This window comes from Protopterus annectens, chromosome 1.part0, assembly GCF_019279795.1.
Source record: "Protopterus annectens isolate FY-2018-M chromosome 1.part0, PAN1.0, whole genome shotgun sequence".
Lineage (NCBI taxonomy): Eukaryota > Metazoa > Chordata > Ceratodontiformes > Protopteridae > Protopterus > Protopterus annectens.
The window spans coordinates 739,768,159-739,793,883 of NC_056725.1; positions in this window are offsets into that span (position 1 = coordinate 739,768,159).

Here is a 25,725-nt window from a genome sequence, read left to right on the forward strand (position 1 = left end):
CACAGCATCTACCATAAGATCATGCTCTGAAGGAATATATACTGCCTGAAGAGGTTAACTGATAACTGAGAACCACCTCCCAAGCCTGCAGTGCCATCCTGCAGAGGAGGTAAGATTTTGTGCTTCCCAGCTTGTTGACATACCACATCACTGTAATGTTGTCTGTGTACAACTTCAAGGGGCCTGGAGAGAACATGGGGTGAAAATCTTGAAGATCCGGGATCAGTGCTCTCATCTCTTTGATGTTGATATGGTCTGTCTTCTGATAGGGGGACCAGAGACCCTTAACTTTCGGGTGACCAAAAGAAGTCCCCCATCCCATGGCTGAGGCATTAGTGAACAGTTCTTGAGAAGGGACTGGAGGCTGAAAGGGCAGGCCTGGATTGAGAGCAAACGGTTGACTCCACCACTCAAATTCCTTCTTTAGACAGGGGAGTAGAGGTACAATGAAATCCAGAGGGTGACAGTGCTGCAGCCAAAATAACTTTAGGTGGCACTGAAGCTTCTTCATATGCAGTCTGGAAAGAGGAAGCATTGGAATAGAAGAGGCCATGAATCCTAGGGCCTGAAGAAAATCCCTGACTAGTATGTCAGTTAGAGGAAGAACAGACTGAAAGAAAGCTGTCAGTTACACAGTGTTTGTAGGTGGAAGAGAGGCAAACACTGGCATTGTCTGAATCCTCCATCCCAGATGCACATGATCCTAAGAGTGAGTTAGGACAGACTTTTGGAAGTTGATAATGAACTCAGCACAACTCAAAAGTTCCAAAATTCACAAAAAACCAACAGGAGAGCAGGACCAAGATGCAAAATGGGTTTATTCTGGTACCTCGGCTTCCACAGCCTTCAAAGGAATAACCCTTTCCAAAACACATGCACCATTTTATACAAATTTAATTAAATCCACTTAATGAATTAATTGGATAAACATACAATATATCCAGAATTAAACAGAATTAAAGGGACCAAGCAAAAGATTTATAAGACACAAACAAATAAACAATATTTTAAGATATATTCTATTATTGCTTAAAATTACAAAAAGCAATAAGGTATACAGTACATAACTTAATTTATCTAATACTGCATAATAGTCAGATTATTTTCTAAATTTAAACCCTTTGGTTTCAAAGTACCAAAATTAAGAATAAACATACTTTCCAATTTTAGAAGCTTACATAGAAAATTCCCAGCATTATAACTGTCAGGTCTAGCCAAAGCACAGAAAAAGAAAGATTCCAAACTTCCATTATGTGATGCATTAAAATGTTCAGAAACAGGATTTTCAATTCTACCGTTTCTAACATCACCCATGTGTTCCATGATTCTCAACTTTAACTGGCGTTTAGTTTGTCCTATGTAGTACTTAGGTGGAGTACATCCACAGCCCACTATATAAACCACCCCACAAGATCTGCAGTTGAATATATCATGAGCTTGATATTTTATGCCATTAATACAACTTCCTGTCAAATTCATAACCTTAGAGCAAACTCTACATTTCCCACATTTGAACATGCCTTTAGTAGATGAAAAAACATTTGACATATTTAATCTCATATTAGATTTGAATTTTAGCTTTTCTTTTAAATTTGCATATCTACCATATGAAAAACATACTCTATTTGGAAATAAATGCCCAGTTTCGTCATTATGACATACAATAGGCCAAAGAAAATCTACTATTTCCTTAAAGGTAGAAGAAAAGGAAGAGTACTTATTCACTAAAAAGATTCTATTCTCTTTATTATTCAAACCTGAAGAATTCTCTCTAGAATCATAGAATATCATGTTATATGTGGATATCATGTTATATGTGGATTCTGATAATATTGTACAATATAGACCATACAGGAAAGCTACGGCAACTAACAACTTTTTGCATGCAACCAGTGAGCATCCGAGGCATTTGATCGAAGCACTACCTTATGGTGAGTTTAAAAGGACTCTGGAGCATACCTCTGACACTAAGCTGTTACAGTTTGAATTTGAGAAAGTTACAAATAGGCTTTTGGAAAGAGGGTACTCTGAGCTCTCCATAAAGAATAGTAGTGAGAGATTGTTAAATTTTGATTCTTTTAGTAGGAAGACAGATAAATTCTATGATTCTAGAGAGAATTCTTCAGGTTTGAATAATAAAGAGAATAGAATCTTTTTAGTGAATAAGTACTCTTCCTTTTCTTCTACCTTTAAGGAAATAGTAGATTTTCTTTGGCCTATTGTATGTCATAATGACGAAATTGGGCATTTATTTCCAAATAGAGTATGTTTTTCATATGGTAGATATGCAAATTTAAAAGAAAAGCTAAAATTCAAATCTAATATGAGATTAAATATGTCAAATGTTTTTTCATCTACTAAAGGCATGTTCAAATGTGGGAAATGTAGAGTTTGCTCTAAGGTTATGAATTTGACAGGAAGTTGTATTAATGGCATAAAATATCAAGCTCAGGATATATTCAACTGCAGATCTTGTGGGGTGGTTTATATAGTGGGCTGTGGATGTACTCCACCTAAGTACTACATAGGACAAACTAAACGCCAGTTAAAGTTGAGAATTATGGAACACATGGGTGATGTTAGAAACGGTAGAATTGAAAATCCTGTTTCTGAACATTTTAATGCATCACATAATGGAAGTTTGGAATCTTTCTTTTTCTGTGCTTTGGCTAGACCTGACAGTTATAATGCTGGGAATTTTCTATGTAAGCTTCTAAAATTGGAAAGTATGTTTATTCTTAATTTTGGTACTTTGAAACCAAAGGGTTTAAATTTAGAAAATAATCTGACTATTATGCAGTATTAGATAAATTAAGTTATGTACTGTATACCTTATTGCTTTTTGTAATTTTAAGCAATAATAGAATATATCTTAAAATATTGTTTATTTGTTTGTGTCTTATAAATCTTTTGCTTGGTCTCTTTAATTCTGTTTAATTCTGGATATATTGTATGTTTATCCAATTAATTCATTAAGTGGATTTAATTAAATTTGTATAAAATGGTGCATGAGTTTTGGAAAGGGTTATTCCTTTGAAGGCTGTGGAAGCCGAGGTACCAGAATAAACCCATTTTGCATCTTGGTCCTGCTCTCCTGTTGGTTTTTTGTGAAGTTGATAATGAACCCCAGACTTTGAAAAAGAGAGATGGTAAACTCCTTCCTGTAACAGGCGACTGGGAGAAGGTGCCTGAATGAACAGGTCATCTAGATAAGGAAAAGTCTGAATGTCTTGGAGCCTGCAGAAAGCAGTTATGAGAACCAGGCAGTTTGTGAATACCCTTGGGGTAGTAGAGAAGCCTAAGGGCAAAGCACAGAACTGAAAATGAAAGAAATACCCAGAAAAATGTAAAAACTTCCAGAAAAGAGGGTGCATAGGAATATGAAGGCTAGTATTTTTCAGATCCAAAGACACCCGAAAAGACTAGAGTAGTAAAAGAGGAAACAGGATTTGAAGAGTTAACATCTGAAAAGAAGGGACATTGAAAAGGGGTTGAATAGTGAGAGATCCAGAATAGTCTCCAAGTTCCCTCCTTTTGAGGAACCAGGAACATACTGGAATAAACACTTGGGAAGGGTGGATAGGTTAAATGGTTCCTTGGTTAACCAGGGACCCTAGAACCTCTGGAAAATGAGGAAATTGCTCTAGAGGAGGTTGAGGAATCCCTGAAAAAAGAAGGAGAGACTTCCATACCATGAAGTAACCCAGAAAGAACCCAATAATCTGAAGTGATGAGACGCCAATTTGGAAGACAAAGGGAAAGACAAAGGGACAAAGGAACTTAATCTAATGGAAAGGAAGAGTGAATTGTCAAAGACAAGCAGATTTATCAGATAAAGGAGGCTTCTGCACCACAGAAATCTGAGAAGCCTTTGAAGATGGGGTTCACCTACTACCCTTCCTGCCACTGGAGGTCTGGCAGCATTGCCTGTAAACAAAAGCAGATCTAGAAGGATAATTACTCTGGAACTTAGGGATAGGACAGACAAAAATGTGTTTAAGATCCTGCACAATTTTGTCTTTCTCTTCAAGAGACCTAAACAGGTCAGCAACAGCAGCAGCAGTCCCAAATAGATGTTTACTATGTTTTCCTTAATGTCCTCAGGCAGAGACTGGAGATGAAGCCAAGAGTAACACCTCATGACAGACCAAAAGCTACAGCCCAGGAAGAGGCAGCAGCAGTATCATAGCTACACTTAATAGAGTGCTGAGCCACTTGAGAAACAGAACTTAAAAAAGATAAGTCAGAGGATTTGTCTTCAGAATCAGAGGTCAGAAATAACCTAACAAGCCTGAGCACTCAAGGCCAGAGCATACCTGGCGATGTGGGTCTGATAATTAACAACCCTAAAGGCCAAAGTAGAAGCAATGCAATTGTTCTTACCAATCCTCTCCATTGCCCTACTCTCCTTATCAGAAGGCAAAAGTTTGGAAGAGGGCAAGAGTTTGGAAGGTTTGTCAGAACAAACTAACACTACAGCAAGATCAGCAGAAGGACATTTAAATAAAAATTGGCAATCCTCAGGAACATTATAGAACCTATCAGGTTTCTTAGCAGCAGGAAGCTGATAATCAGGAGACTTGTTAGCAGCATGAAAGTGTCTAACAATAAAGCCAGAACAGGAGGAACTGCTGATGGTTTAGGAGTATCCAACTGAAGCAGCTCATAACATCTTCTCTGAATATCAGACACTTGAGAAGAATCCCACACGTCAAGCTTACAAATGACATGTCACATATCTAACAAATCAGGGTACAACTTCAAGATGTTCCATGTTTAGCCACAGTGAATCAGCATCTGAACATTGATAAATACACTGAGGTAGTGATGGCATACATTTCAAACTGTGTTGATGGGGTAACAAATATCAAGACTATCACTATTACAGTTAACCAGAAGGCATGGCTCACCCCTAAGGTATATGAGCTTTCCTAGGTGTATCTAGAAGTAATCTGAGGAGGGGTATAAAGGAGGCTAAGAGGGAATATGGCAGACAGGTACAGAGCCACTTTGAAGACATGAGGGATGGAAGGAGACTATGGCAAGGTATACAGTAGATCACTGACTACAAAACCAGGTCAGCACAGTGTCAGGACAGCTTTGAATTCCTGGACAGTTTGAACATCATCTTTGGTAGATTTGAGGAAAGAAACAACAGGCTGGCACTAAAGCTACCCACTGATGAGAAGGATGCAATACTCAGCCTCAACACAGAAGAGGTAAGACGAGAGCCAAGGAGAGTGAACCCCAGGAAGGCTGCTGGCCCAGACATCATACTGGGCAAGGTGTTAAAAGGCTGTGCTGATCAACTATGCACAGTGCTCAAGGAAATATTTAACACCTCTCTTGCCATGGCAAAAGTATCCTCATGCTACAAGGAAACTAACATAATCCCACTACCCCTCCAGCCCTAATGACTACAGACCAGTCACTCTGACATCCACTGTTATGAAATGTTTTGAGCAGCTGATCAAAAAGCATCTTTCATCATGCCTACCTCCTGATTTTGACTTTTCAGTTTGCATACAGAGCTAAATGATCCACAGCTGATGCCGTATCAGTAGCACTACACATCCCCCTTGAGCACCTAGACGGCAAAGATAACTATGTGAGGATACTGTTCATAGACTTCAGCTCTTCATTTAATATGGTGGTACCAATGCAGCTGATAGAAAAACTGGCACATTTAGGAATCAGTAAACATCTCTGTAACTGGATTATGGACTTCCTGATTAAGAGACCACACAGGGTTCCACAGGGATGTGTTCTCAGCTCTCTTTTATACACCATCCTGACCCATGACTGCTATGATAAGCACAAGTCCAACCATATCATCAAGATTGTTGATGATACCACTGTCATGGGGCACATCACAAAGGAGGATGAAAGGGCATACAGAGTGGAGGGGGCCTCTCTGATCTGTTGGTGCGAGGGGAACAACCTTGACCTGAATGTAAGCAAGCCAAAGAGATTATCATCAACTTCAGGAAAAGGAGAACAAACCACCCAGTGTTCAGCATCAATGGTGAGAGTGTGTAAAGGGTTAAGAGTACAAAATTCCTGGGTGTACACATATCACAGGATCTCTTGTGGTTGGGAAACACCAGCCAACTCGTCAAGAAAGCACACCAATGCCTCCACTTTTTAAGAAGGCTGAAAAAAGCTAAGCTTTCTCCTCATATTCTCTCCACCTTCTATGGAGGTGCAATAGAAAACATCCTCACCTGCAGCTTCACAATGTGGTATGGAAGCTGCATACTTACAGAACGGAAGGCACTACAAAGTGTGGTGAGGGATGCAGAGAAGGTAACAGGTTCCAATCTTTCATCGATACAACATCTTTATTCTGCAAGAAGCATCCAGAAGGCCATCAAAATAATACAAGACAACATGCACATGGACTGTTCAACCATCTCACATCTTGCAGGAGATATCGCAGCACCCACTGCAGGATTACAAGATTCAGTAACAGTTTCTACTCTACAGTGATTAGACTTCTGAACTCGGGCACTAGTCCCAGAGGTCTAGACACATAATGTCAATTTTTATTTATCAATATATTCTTACATATATTCCAAGTAAGTGCAATATTTATTTATTATATCCATAGTCAGTATTATTTAACTCACTCAGGTGCAATATTAGACAAATAGGCATTTCAATCTGTAATGTGTTTTGTATTACTTTAAACAGGTTATTTAATTTAACTCAGGGGAGGGTATATGAGTGTTGATCAATGTCTCTGCTCTTTGTTGCATGTATTGGGAGTAGTACTGTATTTGTTAGTTATGTTTATTCCTGTACTTGTATGTGTTGTTTCACTTTCTTTTGTAATCTCAAGAATTGAACTGATGCATGGAATTTCATTTAGGCTACACCTGTGTAGTTCTAAATGACAATAAAGTTTAGTTTGACTTTGACTTTGAAGAAGCAGTTACAGCAAACTGTAGTCACAAGAACATAAGGCAACAAGTCACAGCCTATCAGTGTTTACTGGTGTTACATGCAGGTACTGCTAGGTATCACTAATGTCATTGGTCTAGCAACAAATACCACCCCTCCAATGAGCAGGCTGGAGTGGCATCTTCCCCCATCTGGTCCCTGAGACACTAATGCTACTATCTGAACAAGAGTCATCTGAGCATTACTCAGAGCTTCATCCATTTACACAATGGAACTAGGCATGCCAAAGATGCACTTTTAAGTGAATCATATTCAAGCAAGTCCATTTAACTGAATGGGCTGAATTGTAAATCTCAAAATGAAGTGAATGGCAAGTCTGCCACATCCTCGTGCAGGGGCTTTGCAATACGGACCCCCTCTAGTAGTACACCTCAAGATAAGTTAAAAACATTGTAGATCTGAACCTATTTCTTGAATGAGATACGCTGCTACGTTTGAAAGAGAAAACTGGACAAATCCACACATGTGGCTTCCTCTCCTTGCCCACTTGCTTCACTCCATTCACTTTCTTAGATAAAAAGCCATGTCTATTTAGCATTGAAGGAGTTGAATATCTTTTTGTCTGACTGCCCTTAGGTTCATAGATAAGTACTAAGCTAACTGTCCTTGTGAGCCATTTTAAGCCTAGCCAGTTATCCCTTGTGAGACCCAAACCCTGCACCTTGTGTTTGTAAGGCAAACACATTAACCATTATGCTACTCTCCCCTTAGGTGTAATGTATCACACTAAAGAGATGCTTGTACAGAAACTGCAATCTACAGGCAATTACTTTTGCAAAGCAAACAGAATACCAAATTGTGTAAAGTCAGTTCCAGATCACTGGATCAACATTCATTTTTACAGGGAAAAAAAAACGAATAGGTAGCATCACTAAGATATTGAGATATACAAGCTTGTGTGCTGTGTTTCATATCACATTTAAGAATGTGCAGATGCTATGTGCAATGGGCTTGGGAGAAGTTTATATATCTCAGTATAATGATGTGCTGCTTGTGTATTGCATTTGCAGTGGTCATTTCTGGGGATTCCATTGCCACAGCTGCTATAGTATTCATCAATGGATCAACACCAATGGGAGCTGATTCTTCTGGCAAGGTTCAGCCTATTACACCTTCAGAAGGCATTATTCTAGTATCTGATGATGACTTGCAGATTCCAGGCCCAGTCACAAGGCACACATCATCACAGCCCATTTTACCAATGTTCACCTGAGATGGAGACAACTGAGTGCTCAGACAGGTTGCCAACACTCACACAGATGGACCTTGTGTACAGCCCCTCCAGTGAAGATAAGGACAATGATGATGATGATGATGACAATGATGATGGGGCACCAGCATTGCTCTGTGTTACTGCAGGAGCTGCCTTGGTCTAATTCATGCCTAGTGGTTAGTGGTGATGTGCTTAACAGGAAGATTAAAAGACTAGTGATGGTAAGCCATATTACAGTGTTGGAAGAAGTACATTTTTACAAAGGGTATTGCAAGCAGTAGGAGAGAGAAGCTGTGCAATTTTATAGCATAATTATAGTTATGAGAGAACTTTATTATTTATGTTGTCACTATGAAGGGTCAAGAGTAAGGCCTAAGTACTTGTATTCTCACACAGTGGGAATGTTATCGTTATACTTATCAATTATTCTAAGGTGTGGCAGTTATGACAGTTTCTTTGGGGTGCAGAAAAGCAACACATTCATCTTAATCATGAAGTGTCATAAAAATTACATTTTAATTCCACAAACAATGACTGACAATATTTCAGCTAACTGAAACTCAAAAGAAATAAAAATGGGTAGCCTTACTATAACATTCATCAAGAATAATTTTCCTAACAGTTTAAGAAAATGTTACAAAGCTCTTATTGGATGAATGCGTGTGTTTATTAAGTTCTCTAGAGTTGGTTTGTTTGCACAGATGTGTCATAATTTCACTAAGTTTTACTCAAAATGTTTCTAAAATCAAAAAATTTCACATTAGCTAACTGAAACCAGTTATGCATCTCAGGGGAATCTGTTTTTCTCTGGAATAAATACTGGCTTTATGGAAAATATACCTGACCATGGCCCAGAAGGCACACTCTCTCTATTGAAGGCAAGTCATGGGAATATATAGCATGAGGCATGTTACATTTCCAGTGCAATACATACCTTCCTCTGTCCCTGAATTTGATTTGTACTGGAGGTGACCATATCTTTGAAATTGTTTATTGTATGTAAAAGCAATTCATAAACATGAACCATTTTGTGATACTCAGAAGCCATAATGTGCCACTAAGCTGAATCACCAAGTCCTATTCTCAAGCTAGGCTGATCCAACTAAAGGTGTCTGCTGTGATCATACATAACAATACGTTATGGAGGCAGTGCATGAGGCAATGAGGTTCACATATTTAAGGGAATTCTGGTTTTGCCATTTAGAGAATGATAGCAAGGACATGGCTAGGTCCACAGAGCTGAAGAGAGATCATAGCTGCAGGCACTGTTATCTCCGCTAATTATACATGAGGTGGTTATGAATAGCTTTCTCATGAAAACTATGCGCCATATCATCCTTTTCCAAAAGATCCATCCATCCAATGGAAAAATGTCAGTCTTGAGCCATTTATACCAGTTTTCATGAGCAGAATAAATGGAAATTTACAGGGTGTCCCACATCTGAGTAAGAAGCTCCATTCATCTATGTTCTTTCATAATCTTATTCAACAAATAACAATGTTATGCTTCTGTCTTTCCACAGGTCCAAAACCACTCATCTCTCATTTAGATTTGCCTTGCATCCATTTATTGTAGCAGATGGACTTCAAAGTAGGGCTGTGTTGGTCTTGGTCTTGATTATTACCTGGCCGTCGTGCATTGGAAAATAAGCTGCAAAACCATATAGTCACAGACTGGGCACACCTAAATTACATGTTCCTAATCTGTTATTAATATCTCACTTGATTCTAGTAAGGCATGAGTCCTATAAAAACCTCCAGAACATTTGTTTGAAACTGTTTTTAACTTAAACTTAAACATACATTCATGGAGCTGCATTTATACCAGTCCCGGCATATGCATGACAGTCCTGTCTATGCAGATGAATTGTCCCTATAAATAAATTTGTGCCCACCATTACAAGTGTTTTTTTTCCTGAACAAACAAGATTAAACTGACCTGGGAACTTATGCTAAGTGCTGCTCCCAATAATTTTCTTTTTAGAACTCTTGCCTCCTTCAGCTGGGAGGGTCCCCTCTCCATTTGCCCTCGCTATGCTTGAGCTCTCTCTGCTCCCCTACCCTACCACCATTCCCACCCACCCCATTTTCAATTTAATTTATACTCATAAACCACTCCTCTCCATTACCTCAGAACATCTCTCACCACCCTAACTAGCCTATTATACTCAACCACCCAATTATCCCTCTAAACTAGTCTACTACAAACCGCATTACAGAACCAACATTGCTCCACCTATTCTACCAACTCAATCTAATAAAATAAACAATGTACCCCTCACCACATAACTCCAGTCCACAACTCCTATTCTACTCTATCTCCATCTGTACCCTGCTGTTACTATCAGCCTTAACAAACTATCATGTCCAGCTTCACCACAACATAACCACTCTGAGGCAGTCTACAACCCTAAAATATAACCCATCCTCACCAAACATTCAATTAGCCCCATACCTGTACCAACCCTTCCACATAGACTGTCACCAACACAGATTATTCCCACACAGTAGAAAGTCCCACTGCAAACTAAAACACATTAAAATTATCATCAAACTTAACAAATTCTACTTATACCTACAAACAAAACTCACATGTTGTGGTGACATACACCCCAACCCAGGCCCATGTAAATCTAGCACCCCAAACCCCAATCAAATCAATTCCCATAGACAAACAACCTCTCTCCTCTTGATTAATCAAAATGTGAGAAGTATCCTTAATAATGTCCATGACCTCCATGCCCTACTTGCTGTATATAAACCAGAGATTGTCTTACTGAGACTTGGGTAAAACCCAAAATCCACAGTGATGAAATTACAACCCCAAGATACCATATCATTCACAGAGACAGATTAGGCAAAAGGGACGGGGGGTAACCATACTGTATAAAAACCACCTCATCCTTGAACAACTCGATATCACTATCCCAGACTTCAAAAATGTTGAACTCACCCTTGCTAAGTTTAAACTAAACCCTAAAAAACATATTAATATTATTGGCTGTTACATTCCCCCAGGGAACAACATCACTATCATGAAAAACCTATTAGAGTGGATCTCAACCTTCCTTCCTTCCCCAAGAAAATATCCTGCTAGGTAACTTCAATATTGATTGGCTCAACTGTTCTAGTCAAAATCCACTCACCCATATTAACCTCCACAGATTAACCCAAGTTATCACATCTCCCCACTAGAACCGACAAAAGGTTCAAACACCAATCCAAACTGGACTGGAAACTTGTGTCCCATTCATCCCTCATATGCCTAGCTGGATGTCTGCCAGAAATTCTCAGTGACCACCAACCAACATACCGACCAAGAAGCAAAACTCCCCAAATGAGCCAGGTAACACTACAAGAAATCAGAAACAAAAATAACTTTAACCCTAAGGACTTTATCAGTGACCTAAAATGTTGCAACTGGACCCCTTTGAAATAGCTAACACTTGAGGATGCAGTACTGTACTTTAACACAACCTTCCTAAAAATATTAAACCATCACGCTCCCTCCAGAACCACTAGAATAAAAACTAAATATGACCCCTGGCTAACTAAACCCACCAGATCAATTCTCAAAGAAAGAGACGAAGCATGGATACAATTTCACAAGAATAAAACTGAAATAGACAAATGAAACTTCTTGGAACTACATAACAAGGCCAAGAAACTCATCAAAAATGACAAAATCTCCTATTACCAAAATATACAAGAAAGGCATGCTAAAATCCCCCAAAAATTCTGTGCAGCAATCAACTCTGTTTTACAACCTGGGAAAACTTCCATCCCTACACCTACAACAGGAAACAAACAAAATAATATCCCCACCCAATTCAATAAATACTTTACAGAGACAATCCAGCCCTAGCTAAAAACCAAAACAATACAAATCACCTCGCCCCAACAAATATACCAACTACAAATGAAGCACTTGATAATAGCTCTCACTTTAGTTTTCAGCCAGTATCAATCAAAACCATTCTAAAACTTCTCTGAATACTCATACCCACCACCCTGGCCGCCGATAACCTACCTGCTGAATATCTACAAATAGCTGCAGCAGCTATAGCCTATCCTGTTGCTATCCTGATTAACAGATCTATCTCAGAATGTATAGTAACCCATATATGGAAAACATCCCATATCGTACCACTACACAAAGGGGGTAATTCCTTTGAACTCAATAACTATCGTCCTATTGCTATACTATCACCCTTATCAAAAATCCTTGAGAGGCATTACCTGCAAGAAAAGAAATTGCTATCTAAACACCAGCATGGCTTTAGACCCTTCCATTTTACCACTACCGCACTTATATAATTTACTAACACTATTAATCACCATAGAAATAAAGGACAAGTAGTCTCTGCCAAATTCTCAGATTTATCTAAAGCTTTCGATATGGTAAGCCACCTTAAACTTCTCCACTCACTCTATACCCTGAACCTCAGTATCTCCTCTATCACATGGTTTATAAGCTATATATCAGGTTGGTAGCAGGCAGTACAATGGCAGAACCAAATATCGTCCCTACTGCCTGTTTCCTTAGGAGTCCCCCAAGGCTCCATCCTAGGCCCTCTACTCTTCACTCTTTTTACCAATCATCTCTCATCTGCTACACCTAAGGCCTTAACAATTCAATACACAGATGACATCACTATCATATGTTCCTCCCCCACACTTGAACTCCTCCACTCCCAAACACAAGAATGTTTCTCACTAGATGAAACCTGAATCACCAGCTTATTCTTAACCCAACTAAAACAAAACTACTCCTCTACAGCTCTCACATATCATTTCCCCAAACAGATATCTTTACTATTATCTCTAATAACAAAACTGCAATTACCCCAACCACTCACACCAAACTTCTAGGCATTGAAATAGACAACCACTTAAGCTTTGACTTTCACATTGCTCAAACTATCAAGAAAGTTCACAAAAAACTAGGACTGCGTTATCAAAACAAGCATTTTCTCTCAAAGCAATCCAAGACCACAATAGCCAGGACACATCTTCTTTCTACCCTCCTCTACACTTCCCCAGTAAAACTGATCTACACAAACTAGAATCCTGCTATAATAAGATAGCTAGATTTGCTACAGAATCATCACATAGAACACATCACTGTGTTTCTCTCAACAAGCTAAACTGGTTAGAACTCTCACTATTACTTCAACTGAATCAACTGTCACTAGCACTTAAGGTATTCTACCACTCAGACAAAATCCCAGCCCTTCAACATCTTATACATCCTCACACCACAACAAGAACCTTGAGATCTAGCACCCTAAACCACTTAGAAGTCACCAAACATAATAATGAGGCAGGAAAATCTCTCTTTAGCCACTTCATTTCTAAACTCTGCAACTCCCTACCTGCCCTCCTAACATCCAATAATTCCACCACTCAATTTAAAAAACTGCTTAAAGTCCACTTCATGAACAACTAGCTATGCTCCTGTCTCATCCCAGGATAAAAACAGCCATACCAGCTATTTCCCCTAACACTACCATATCCAACTCTAGATTTTCACCCTAATTCTGGTCCAAGTGTGACCTTAATATATGGAATTTTATAATCCTGCCATAAAAAAAAAGCACTACAACTGATTTTATCTACAAGTCCACAATGAACTGCATGTTTTCTATATATGTCTGCAATATTCTGTATGTATTATGAAATGTACTACCTCTGAGCTGTATCCCTTTACTATGTTTGTGTGCTATATACTGTCATATAGTTACTATGTTAGTTCTGTCTCATTTGTATGTAAATGCCACTTTTCTTAAGAGCTTGCTCATGTATTGAAATGGAGCTTTTCTCCCCAGGCCTCCACTGAAAATGGACCTGTGTCCATTCGGACTTTCCCGGTTAACAAATGTAAAATAAATAAAATAAATAAAAAAATAAAATAAATGGCAAGGCCAGTCTGGGATATATTTTTGCAAAGAAGCAGGAAAATTGGGGAGTACAAACATTCTAACTGATCTGACCTGATCCAGGAAAGGAAGTTTTAGTGGTTTGTCAAATGTAAGTTTAGTTGTTGTTCAGGAAGGTTGAAAACTGAAGTCTACCATCCTAAGCCCTTTTATATGTGTTGTGATTCCTGAATATTTGGGTTCTAAGATCCACATATGAGCAGTGTCCCTAGAATAATTGTGGATTTTTTTCAGAGGCGTTGTGAAAGAGCTTTATTTTTGAATTATCCATGTTTAACATCTCCTCTGAAGATGAGATAGTTGCTCTGTGAATTAGGTGTTGTTCTGAATAACTGCCATAGGACACAGTCATCAGCAAACTATGATGTGTCTATAGAATTTTGATCAACCACCTTAATGCTGATGTCTGGCCTCAGCAGATTTAGTTGTCTGTCAAGGATGTCAATCACAAGAATCATCAGGAGAGGAGAAAGAAGGTATGTTGTTGAGTTCTCCTCAGTAACTAGAAAGGGGGGGGTATTCATGGGTGCAGATTGTAGCCAAAATTCTAAAGCAGCTTGACCAACTTCTCGGAATCCCTGGGTATAAAACTTACTACAAAAAGCCCCACCTGAGTGAGTCCTAGGCCATGTGGAAGTATAAGATTTTGGCTGCTTGAGAATTAAAGTAAGTTGTTTCTTGGGGCTAGATTGCCCTCCCCCCATGTTAATTAGATCAGGACTGTCCCTCTTCCTTTAAAAAAACCTTGCTGACATGGTGGGATAACCATGGCCAAATTGTCTGTGGACCAAAGTCCTTGTCAATATTTTAGTTTCTAATTATCAGAGGGAGATGCAGCAGTGATTCGGAGGATGATAAATACCTCCATCCCTTCCCTGGGAAGCAGCACAACAGTTACTCAGTAGACCAAATAAAAAATGTCTGTTCATTAATACAACAGATTTGTAAAAAACAGTATATAGATCAAGAAACTTTGATCTGATTGGTAAAAGAAGCATCTGAGGAAGTGCAAAAATATAAACAACAAAACCTAGAGATATTTGAAAAGTGTAAAAAAGAAATATGGACATGGGAAAGAAAGAGAGATTTGATATGGTACAATATTTATGCAAAGGATAAAACCAAATTAATCAATATAAAGAAGGCAGTGCCAAAGATATTTAAAAAGAAATACAGGCAATGGCATCCAGGTATGGAAAATTTCACAATAAAAAATAATATCACAAAGATGGAACGTAGAAAAGAAGATTAGTAAAGTAGAAGTTAAAAAAAATAGAAGTTGAAGTTATGGAGTGCCTGCGAAGTGAAGGATTTGGTGTAGAAGATCTAACACAGATTACGTATGATGGAGTAAGTCTCCAAAGTAAGGAGAAGCAGGAAGATCAGGAAACATCTGAAGAAGAAATATGGACATGGGAAAGAAAAAAAGAGTTAATATGGGTAATAGTTATCCAAAGGAGAAAGCAAAACTAACGAATATAAAAAGAGCAGCACCAAAGATATTTGAGAAGAAATACAGGCAAAGGAATCCAGACATGGAAAATGTTACAATACAAAAAATAAGAAGACAAAGAGGAAAAGTAGAAAAGGAGATTAGTAATGGAGAAGTTAAAGAAATAGAAATTGAGGTGATGAAGTACCTGCAAAGTGAAGGATTCAGTGTAGAAAATCTAATGAAGAAAGCACCACAACAGGATAGAGCAATGGATATTCAAATTAAGGAGAAACCAGTGGAACAGGAAGCAATTGGTCAGTGGTCATATTTTGGAGCCTTCCACAGGAAACCAGTATAAATGTTCACATGAAGCTAGCCAGCAAGGAAAGGAACAGGAAACTGTGGAAACTTTGATGCAGTCAGTGTTGAGGCGTGATAGGCCAGTGAGTTCCCATATGACAGAGCAACGGATGGCACAGGATGAAATTGAAGACAAGGTGCCACAGGAAGATGCTATAGAAGTTTCTATAGAATGCCCGCAGGAAATGGAAAATAAGGGATGTGCCCTCAGTTTGGAAGAAAAATGAGCTGCTTGACTTAATATAGACATATTAAGATCAATGAAAGAAATAGACTGCAGAAGATCAATAAAACCCAAAATGTTAGAAGTTTGATAAAACAAACGAATACGGTAATTAGGACAGTCCATAGAGATCCATGTGATATAACAGAAGTAAACAGGATATATTACTGTGGAGCTAAATTAATAACTGATAAAGTTCTACCACAAGAACACAGGGTAGTGAGGGAAAGGAAGGGGAAAAATGAAATGCCATCATGGAAGTATTGAATAGAGAAAACCATAAAGTAATTAAGACAAGTATTGTCACTCTTAGAGGAGTGTAGGAGAGGGAACAGATCAACAAAAATATTCAGAAAGATAGATGTGATAAAAGCAATGCGCAATATTATAACGGATCAGAATCTATCATGCACTGTCATAAATAACAAACTAAAAATCTCAACACCGGCAGAAAAACTTAGGAGATATGCAGATAAATATAAAGGAAAAGTACAAAATAAGCAATTTAATGATGACCCCAAAAAGTTTTATAGAGAATTGGGAAACAAAGTAACAGGAACTGAAAGACCACCTATAAAAGAAGAAATAGACACATTTTGGAGAAGTATTTATGAAGACCCTGTAGAACATAACAAAGATGCTAAATGGACAGAAGAAGTAAAAGAAAGTGCTAACATTTTACTGCACTTGACATATTTTTAGTGCCATTTTAGCTGCTTTTCTGTAACAAAAAAAATAATAATAATTCTAACCTTGTTTCCTGCCTTTCCTGTAAGTAGACTAGTCCAGATACATATTTGCTGTATCCAGGACTGTATGTAAGCTTCTGAGTCCCCAAGCCTTTCTGTGTTGAGGGAAGCCTCCTAGTTATCAGTGGGGGTGGTAAGCACTAGGTAGCCTACCTACCACAAGAGGAGCAGTTTCTGGCCCAGAAATTGTAATTTATTGGCCATTTGGGCAGTTTTGTCCATCTCCTTCAACTTTCTGGTCTAAAAGCCTGTGTCTGCGCTTTTCCCGCCTTTCCTGTAACTAGTCTAGTCCAGATTCAGATTTGCTGTATCCAGGACTGTTTGCAAGCTTCTGAGAGGTGCCAAAGTCTGCTCTTCAATTTTTCCCTTAAATCTGCTAGTTCTCTCTTCTCCAGTACTATTACTAGCTTATTAGTCTAGCACTTTACCATACCAGCCTTCTTGTAGCAATTATTGTTGCACACAAAAGTGCTACCAGCACTAAACATTCTACAAGGAAACAGCTCCGGTACTTATTATTAACACCCATCTCTCCAGTCATGTCTAAAGGTCAGTTCCCCGTGCTTTTTCCTATTAACCAGGTGTACTTGGTCATCCTGAGGCAATGTAGCAACTGCCTCATGTACACCGACAACCCTCTCCTCTTACCTCCCAACACTCAGACTTGTGACAGATGCACTTATACATCCAAACTGGAAGCCACACACTCTCCAACCAAGACCGAAGTAGCTGGTCAAGAGGAGAATGTCAACACTTGCATCACACCACATGGAACACATAGCCCTCCAGAACACACACCAGCACTGCCTTCACATAAAAACACAAACCACACAGCCACCTTTATGGAGGCTCTCAATAAAAAGCAGAGACTTCTAAGGCAGAAACGCACTTGACCACCACAACACAACACTAATCACGAGACACATAACTCTCCTAAACAGTGTGCCACTTAACCAACCCCCCTAAGGCAAAACAGCATGCCCAGCACACTAATCATAGGTCACTAGATAGTGAGGCACACTGATATCCCACTCACTATGTTGAGTAAGGAGAAAGTAACAGTTAGCTGTCTGTCAGATGCCAGGATCAGCCACATAATGCATGCACTCAGGTCCCTCAACAACAGGTACAAATATGACTCTGTCATTGTACATGTAGGTGTGAATAACCAGAGACGTACCTCCCTGAACTACATGAAAATAGACATGGAGGAGCTCTCAGATTATGTAGCCCAGGCGGGTACGACCCTAACCCTGAGCAGCATTCTACCATCAACCAGAATTATACCACAGTACAAGCAGAAAATGATTGATTTCAACAACTGGCTAAGTTTCTGGTGTCATTCTAAGGGGATCCAGTATCTGTCTGCCTGGGATGACATGATTGACAGACCTCAATGTTTTGCCAGAGATGGCCTGCATCTGTCACCCCTTGGCTTCTGGACACTGGCCAAGGCTCTTGGCACCCCTATAGTGCCTTTTTAGGTGGTGTTCCAAAGACCAAATTACCACTGTAACAGCTACAAGCAAATGCAATCTGAGGGTCATGCTGCTCAAAGCTAGAAGTCGAAATCACAAAATGCACTCACTCTAAGCACTCCTTAAAATGGAGAACATCAACATTTGTGCTATAACAATGACCTGGTTCAAGGCACCCCTACACTACCAGGCTATAACTCATTCCACACCTTTTGGCCCCAGAACGTGGACCAAAGCTCCAAAAGCAGTGGTGTTTCCATAGTCATAAAGGATGCACACACCTCCAGAGTGGTAGTCCAACATAACGCATCAGAGATACTTCAGGTGCAGCTAACATTGGGGAAGACAGCAATTCAAGTCGTAGCCTGTTAGAGGTCCCTAACCATGTCCCAAGACACTCACTCCACATTCCTAAGCACCCTGGTGAATACTAGGGTCCAACCTAACACTCTCATACTGGGTGACTTCAACTACCCCTCCATTAACTGGGAAAACTACTCGTGTACCAATATACTTGGCCAACGTTTCCTGGAATTCCTTAATTCCAATGCCCTGGACCAGCTCATTCTTACTCCCACTAGAAGAAGAAACATCCTTGATCTGGTCATTACTAACATGGGTGACCATTGTACTACACCAATAGTCAACTCCTCCCTGGTTAGATTCGACCACAAACTAAACATCTTGGAAATCCACATACCCCCTGCCTACAAAGGTAACCACCATGAAAAACTTCTCCAAAGCTAACTTTGGGCTCCTAAGAACAGAGGTGGCTAACTTCACAGCACCCATGCAAATGGAGAATAGTTGCATGACCACCGAATCATACACCAATGCACTGTACAAACATGTACACAAATGCATGGATCTCACCATATCCAATAGAACCAAGATGCTTTCCAAAAAAGGAAGCCAATCTGGTAGTCCCCTGCCATAAACAAACTCTACAACAGAATGTGGAAACTGAAGTCCCAAGATTGGAAAAACTCCCTTATCATTCTCAACAAAAAGTTAACATCCATCATCAAATCCTCTAAATCTAGCTATGAAAACAGAATTGCAGATAGTAAAGACAACTACAAGGCATTCTATAGTTATGAAAAGAACCTCCACGGCAATACCCAGATTTGCTCTGAGCTACTGCACAATAGTACCTCCTATACTGAGCCAACAGATATTGCCAATATACTGGCCGACAGATTCAGTGCCAACTTTACCCCTTCACCCCAAACAACCAATCACAATACCAATAGATTGCCAGGCACCCAGTATTACTGCTGCACAGGTTAAAACAGCACTGTCCAAGGCCAAGAATACAGCTTCTATGGGACCTGAAAATATCCCTGGCTGTGTTCTACATGAACTACAGAGTGAGCTGGCACCTCACCTGAGTGCCCTGTTCAATCACAGCCTCACCTCAGGCTTTGTCCAACCTCACAAAGGAGGAGCGACTACAGACCCTAGGAACTATCACCCCATTAGCCTGACAAGTCTGATATGCAAAGCTATGGAATGCATCATCATGGACCTAATAAAGAAGGATATAGGGAATCTCCAAACACTGGATCCCACACATTTTGGTTTTGTGAAGGGTAGAGCATGCCTGCTCAACTTGGTCGACTTCTTTGAGTCAGTCACCAGAGCTGTGGATGAAGGCAAGGTGGTTCATGCAACCTACCTTGATCTGGCCAGGGCCTTTGATACCATTCCCTGCTCAGGAATCATAGAAAAACTCACTTAGCTGGGCATCAAGCCCTATACCACTAGGTGGGTTGCAAACTGTCTCACAGATAGAACCCACAGTGTGAAAGTAGCTGACTCCAAGTCAGACTGCTGACCAGTCATGAGTGGAGTCCCACAGGGATCGATTATGGGTCCTCTCCCATTTGGTATCTACTTCTCAGAAGTCCAGGTCAACACAAAAAGACTCTGGTTGACAAAGTTCACAGATGATGGCAAGTTGGGAGCCATTATTAACTCTCCAAGTGATGTTGATATCCTACAGAAAGGCCTTACTGTGACCAACGACTGGTGTCAGAACCATGTCCTTAAGCTCAATGCCAAAAAATGTGTCATCATCCCCTTTGGGAAAAAAACATTTCCTATGAACCACCACATCAATGGTAGTCCACTGAACACAGAAGGTGTTATAAGAGATCTGGGAACACAGTTTGACAGCAAACTCTCTTTTGACCACCACACTGCCACTGTGGTCAGCGAGTCCTTCGATGTGGCACATCTCATTACTAAGGGTTTTGCATCCAGGAAGAAAGAGGTCATTGTCTCCCTCTACTCTTCCCTCATTAGGCCAGTCATCGAGTACAATGCCCCATTTGGCATGTACCTCACTAGACACCTGGAACAACTGGAGAGGCCACAAAAGTACCTCACAAAGAGGATCCTAGGCCTTAAACACTTGTCCTTTATGTACAGACTCAAAAAACTCCAACTATTCTCTGTCTCATATCTCCTACTTAGAGGCAATATCTGATTGACTTACAAAGCCATGTCTGACCCAGCTGTGTTAGAAATGCTACATCTAAAGAAATCCCAATCCCTCTGCACCACATGCTCCAGAGACCTCAACCTCATTTCCACAATCAACAGAACATGCTGGAGGGACAGGTTCATAACCCAGAGACTGCCCATGCTATAGAATAGACTTCCCATACAAGTCAAGCAGAGCCCCTCACTGACCCTCTTCAAGAGAAATCTTAATGAGTGGATGGGAACTAGAAAATTCACCCTGGGGATCACTCCAGTGGCTTCACTCGACAGAGGCACTGGGAACTAAGGTCAGGTGGCACAATGGCAGGGTAATCCTATGGGCTAGGCTTGTAAAGGCTCCAGGGCCATTAGCCTAGTACACACCTATGAACCTATAAGAAGTTTAAAGGTACTGGATATGAAATGGGATGAAGCAACAGCCAGAGAAATTGAAACAAAGTCAAGAAAAGCTTCTAACTGGAAAACCCCAGGGATAGATGCAGTACCTAACTTTTGGTTAAAAGTATTAACATCTTTGCATGAAGATTTAGCCATGAGTAAGAACTATTTATATGAGCACCCTGAACAGACACCAACCTGGCTAACAACAGGTAAAACAATACTCCTACTTAAGAGTGAACCTGCAAGCTACCCTAAAAATTATAGTCCAATAACTTGCCTTCTGATGACATATAAGCTATACACTGGAATTAATGCTGACAGAGTCTATAGTCATTTAGAAGAAAACCCAATCATGGCAGTAGAACAAAAGGGCAATAAAAGAAAGTCATATGGAACAAAGGATCATTTGTTGTTAAAACAAGTCATAGTGGAGAACTGTAAAAAGGGGAACAATTTAAGTATAGCATGGATTGACTACAAAAAAGCCAGGAGCGGCTTGTGCTATAGGACTGCAGACCCCCCCCCACCTGAAAGAAGAACAAAATGCAGGTACTGTAGCCATTAGCTTTGAATTGGACTGAGAACACTCACTGAATTCTGTGTGTGTGTAATGCCCCAGTTGCTATATACTGGTGGCTAGAGAATACCTCAAGCTTGAGCCCTGTACCTTGGGTGCAGGTGTCAAGGGCCTGAATTCCCTACCCACCACCATTTATAAAACATTTGCAGATTTTTGCCTCATATTTGTTCTGTTCTGTTCCTCATAAAATCTGTGGTTTCTGTATTTTCGTTTCCTTCCACAGTCAGTGGTGCAGTAGTAGCATTGTTGCCTGACAGCTACAGGTTTTCTGGTTTGATTCTTGGGTGGGGTACCTTCTGTGTGGAGTCTGCATGTCTTCCCATCTTACAAAAACATATGTCTGGAGTGTTTCTCCCTAGGCCTATGCTGAAAATTGGCTTTTGTTCCAAGTTAGACTTTCCTGGTTAACAAATGTTAAATAAATAAAAATGGCAGGCATTTGAATTTCAGACTTCATATTCTTCAGAAAGTACATGGTGACACAAAACCTTTTATTTTAGCAATTTTCTAAGTTTATAAGATGCGTATTTGAAATTTGTCCCTATTTTTGGTACTGTATTCCCCCCATTATTGGCTTCATCCAGGTTTTTTTGTTCTAAGGTTGAGAGCTATGGACTGAATTCACTGAATATGTTTGGGGGCTTTATTCTCCCATTATTGGCTTTGTTCAGGTGTTTTGTTCTAAGAGGTTGACAGTTATGTTGAGAACTGAATTCACAAAATGGTATCCATTTAAGTTTCTGTCTTCCTTGCTTTCACAACACAGCTGATTTGGCATAGTGGTATGTTACTCTGACTGTTTTGCACAAGGTCCTGGGTTCAAGCCTTGGCAGTGAAAATGTATGGTGGTAATACAACATTTTATTCTAGCAACTTTCCAACATTATACAAGTAATGTTTAAAATGTGTCCCTGGTTTTTGGGCTTTTGTTCCCCCCAATAAATGTTGTCTTTTTCCAGATTTCTTGTGCTGCATAGTTCAGATACAGCTAAGTGTCAAGTAGATTTTACAAGGAGCTGAGAGCTGCAGGGGAACAATAGTTTAGTGCTGCTTATGCTGAATGTGCATGCATTGTTAATAGCACAGCAGGTAATGTACTTGCTTTTGATGCAGAAGGCTGTGGGTTGTACTCCCACAGTAAGCAGGTTGCTGATACTGTATTGTGCTGTAAAAGGGGTGAACACTGCCGTCCTTTTAGGCGAAGATACCTAGTAACTATGAACCTGTTATCAGTTTGCCATCCATTCCCTATTGCAATATTACTAGCTTATCATTTTTTAAATGCAACATAGGCAATTTATTCCTCAAGGGCAACAGGCACTTTATTTGTAGATGAAACAATGAAATATAAAGTTGTTTGCTAGCAGCAACCTCTTCATTAGTTACAGATTTCTTTAATGTGAAATTATTTAGATGACTTTTACTTCTTCAAAGATTGTGCATATTTACTGATACTGGTGGACTGTAGAAGTTTGAGTAGACTTTTATACTGGAAATGTTCTGAATTCGGCAGTTTTGTCATTATTGCTGCATGCATTTTGTTTCATTGTTTACTGGAAAAATTTTCAAAACAATAAATTTAAAACACCCTCTAACAACTGTATTGTATTGTACAAGGAATATAATTTAATACAATCAGGAAGGTGTGTCAAAGAGCACGTGTATGTTTCATGCGCAAGGGGCCTATGATTTAAAAACAGCCCAAAGTTAATCTTTATCTGCCACTGGCAAAATGTATTTTCTTCATAGGTTCATACTAGGCTAACTGCCCTTGCGAGCCATTTTAAGCCTAGCCAATTATCCCTTGTGAGATTCAAACCCTGCACCTTGTGTTTGTAAGGCAAACACCTTAACCATTAGGCCACCCTCCCAACCCAAAAGTATTCTTGCAATCTGTAAAGCTCTTTCCCATGGGGAGAATCAAACCTTGCACCTTGTGATTAAAAGGCATACACTTTTACCACTGTACCACTTAGCTTTTCTTGAGCACTTTGAATGTAGGTTTCAATGCTGTTTCAATGAATGTGAGTTTCAAGGGCAGATAACTTTTAATGCTAAGTCTATTTTCATTGTGAGGCTGCATTGCTTTGTTTAACAGATATCTATTAGTGTTTGTGCCGTAAAATGCAAAATAAAACTTTCAAATGAAATCCAAATCATCGCAGAAGTAAAGCAGTATGCACATTACAGTGTTTATGGTAAATGGGGCAAAATAACCAAGGAATGGGACATTGGAATGGCTGCAGGGTGGAGGCTCCATTCGACTATGATTTTGTGAGGGGGGAAGGGCAGCAAACGCAAAGACAGCCCTGGCTGAACTATACAGCTGAAATGTCCAGATTTTTGCAGAATTAATAGATTTTTGCTTCTTATTTTTGGTTTGTTCCTCATAAAATTTGTGATTTTCTGGCAAATCATTTAGGAATGAAGTCACTAAATAATGACAGACATTGAGTTTCAGACGTCATAATCTTCAAAGAAATGCATGCTAAAGCAAGACCTGTTATTCTATCAACTGTCTTAAGTTTATAAAAGAGCAATTTTTAGTACTGTTTGTATGTTCCCCTAATATATTTGGCCTTGTCCAGATTTCCTGCATTAAGAGGTTGAGAGGTACATGCAAATAAATGGCTTTATAAAATTAGGAATATACAAACCTCTCAACTGTCCCCATTTTTTGCTCAAAATGTTGCTCTCCCCCTAATAATCCCTCCACAAAATGGCAATTTTGGAAGAAAACGTGGAGGGTTTACAATCATAAATAATTGTAATGATCAGAGTTATAGATTACTTTTATTTCAGAAATGCATGTGTTCTCTTATTTTGTCAGCTGCTCAAGTTAACAGTACTAATATTAAAAAGGTGTCCCTTCTTTGACAGGCTCCAAGCTGTATTGTGTGACAATTTTATATTTTTGCATCATTTTTGGTCCATTTTTCATAAAATTGTGGTTTTCTGCCAAATTAGTAGCAACTCATTAAAAGCTGAAGTTAGAAAATAATGGCAGACATTTGAATTTCAGATGTCATACCCTTCAGAAAATTCATACTAATGCAAGTTAATAAGAGCAATATTTAAAAATTGTCCTTATTTTTGGGCCTGTGTCCCACGTCTATGTATGGCTTTGTCCATATTTCTTGCTCTGAGGTTGAGAGGTAAGAGTGTCAGAGCCATCATCATCAGCCAGAGACATTTCAAATTGTGACATACTTGTTGCACCCCACTCCCCCATGTAGTGACTCTGGATATGTCCAAGCAAGGCAAGGAGCAGTTATGCAGTGTAAGTGTGCAGAGTATTCCCCCATCAAAGGTAGACACAAGTACAACAGTGGCTTTTCATCTGTTCTTGATTTTGCAGAATGTTCTGGTTTTCTGTCATATTTTTATGCTGTTGATTTATGCTTTTTATTATTCAGAAAATGCATGATGTCACAGTGCCCTGTTGCTCTGTGTTTAAGTAGCAATACTTTAATGACCATCAGGTAAGCTTGTTGGAGATTGTAAGATGCAAGTGAGCTTTAATAAGTATACTGTTAAAGAATTACCAACACTGAAAGCCTTTTTGTTGTTGCCATGCAGAGAATATTTACATAACTAGATAACGTATAAGCCTTAGGTATTAAAATGCATGTGACAGTATTTGTAATAAAGGACAGGATTACAGTATTTTCAGAAGCTCGTTACATTTGTTGGAGACTTCAGCCATCTTTGCAGGCTTTACTCATAAACTAAACAGAATGCCAATCTATCATGTGTAGTCCATAACTTGTGCAGTAATCCGTTAAGCAATTTATCTTTAGCTTGTTTCTTGTTTGCTGTTCATTTTTTACTTTGATCTTGTCTTCCCCATGAAACAAGTAGATAATTGTTGTCAGGCAGCAGGTCTTTTTTGGATA